This window comes from Triticum aestivum, unplaced genomic scaffold, assembly GCF_018294505.1.
Source record: "Triticum aestivum cultivar Chinese Spring unplaced genomic scaffold, IWGSC CS RefSeq v2.1 scaffold115643, whole genome shotgun sequence".
NCBI classification, from domain to species: Eukaryota; Viridiplantae; Streptophyta; class Magnoliopsida; order Poales; family Poaceae; genus Triticum; species Triticum aestivum.
This window is the reverse complement of record NW_025229825.1, coordinates 15,822-18,000: the sequence shown is the minus strand read 5'-3', so window position 1 is coordinate 18,000 and position 2,179 is coordinate 15,822.

Sequence of the window (2,179 nt, the reverse complement as noted above, 5' to 3'; positions counted from 1 at the left end):
TTTTATATTACAGACCATGGACGAAAACAACTAAGTAGCGAAGAGGAATAAAAGGCCATCTAAGTCGAGACTCCAGCAACCCAGAGCTTCAAATGCCACGCGAGATGGATATGTCTTCACCCCACAGCGATCCTATGTCTGTTCCTCTATCCCATCATGGCTTTGAAAACCTCCTCAGCGATCATCTCAACTTTTCTTACGCACTCCCTTATTAGCCTTTCTTTTTATGGATTTATCTGCAAAACAAGCCAGTCCTTTAGCATAGTGTTTTAACAATTAAATTCATAGGCACGCAAGTGTCAGTCACCTTGTTGTTATCAAACACAACTCCATTTCTTAATTTCCAAATTGTCCGAGATATAACAGACCCCAACAGTTCCTGTTTATTAAAGGATGCCAACCATACATTGAACAAATCTTGCAGATTGTCAGGGATTCGACGAACGCACACTGGACAGTGTTACAGAGCAATCTAGCTACCGAGCATCTGAAAAAAGATGATCAATGATTTCCTCTTGCATACAAAATGGACATTGGCTTTCACCGTTCCACCCTCTCCGGAGTAGAATATCTCTAGTTATAAACTTATAATATTGTTCCTAAGCGCCAGCCACATGAAAACTTTAACCCTAGGTGGCATCTTTTGTTTCTTAGTAACAATTCAATCTGCGATAGTATGGAAAGAAAAAATAGTTAGTAATTAATTGGTCATTATTGTTAGAGTTGTGTCGAATATTATTGTACAAGGCAGGTTACAGTTGAACTTGGTTTTGGACTGTGTGTAGACAGGGTAGGAGTTGTGTCCTAATAGAACACTTGTATCCTAGGCCTCTCATATATATCGGGGGTAGACACACGATGTAACCTATGCCAACATAATAGCACGGGCACACGGGGGAGCCGGTGGCGTGTGCCGGCGCCCGGGCGGCCGGAGTGCGGTATTGTAGCAGTGTCATGGGGAGGAGCACCCGTAGTCATGCCCCGGGGATGTAGCCATGATGGTGAACCTCGTTAACAAATCTCGGTGTCGTGCTTGTGTGATTGCTTGGTCCTCGGTAGATCGACGGAGTGCCTCGGATTTATTCTAACAAGTGGTATCATGAGCAAGGTTTGATTTGAGGCCGTGGTGTTGATCTAGAGGAGGAGGAAAATTCGGCTCTGATCGATTGTTCGCATGAAAGATGTCACCGAGGGAGTGCCATAGGCGGATGAGAAATCGATCTTTCAGCGGATGAGTACAAGAAGCGAATCAAGAAGCACGCGGTGGCATATTGGTTCCGGCGGATCAGAACGGAAGTCAGCAGCGAGTGGCGTCGGCGAGATCGATTCGTAGATTGACAGAGGCAGCGGCGGAATCCTAGCGTTGGAAGTCTCGGCCAGATCGGATTCGAAGCGATTGACTTTTTTTTGAGACAATCACACGAAGCTTTATTAATTCGTCACCACATTTACAGGGACGGACAGAAGGTTTCCCGGGTGAGCTAGCCATACATGGCGGCCCGGTCCCAAGTGTAAAGCATGCTTCGCTAGATTGTGAGCCTCGAAGTTCGAGCTCCTACTTTCGTAAACTATATTACATGAAATAAAGGCATTAAGGCCTAGACTAATCTCGTGGATTATAGCACCATAGCTTGATCTGCTCCCTTCCTTGATCTCTTGTACCACATTCTTGCAATCTGAAGCTATGTGAACGTTCTGATTGTTCAAGTCCATTGAGAGGGCAATCCCTTCCCTTATCGCCATGGCCTCCAAAGTAGCAGGGTCGATCACCGTGGGGAATACGACCATTGACGCCCCCTGAAAGGTCCCATCTCCGCTACGGCTGATGGCCGCGACTGCCCCATGACGACCGCTGCGGCTAACGGCTGCGTCAACGTTCACCTTAGCATGATTCTCCGGTGGTGGCACCCAGATCTTGGCTGCCGGCTAAGTCCTTGATGTGCCTGTTCTTGGAGATGTTTCAAGTGACCGCAGCTCTGCCAAGTAAGAGTTGATGAACCCGTTGATCGCATGTGGACTCTGAAAAATACCCTCATGGATAGCTTTCCGCCTGGCACTCCATATTGCCCAAAGTGAGACAGATAACCGCTGGAAGGCCTCAGTATCCAGTGCTTCGCTCATGGTAAATATCCAGCTTCTAGCATTCTCCTCCTGATTTGTGCTGATCAGCTCAAGCACT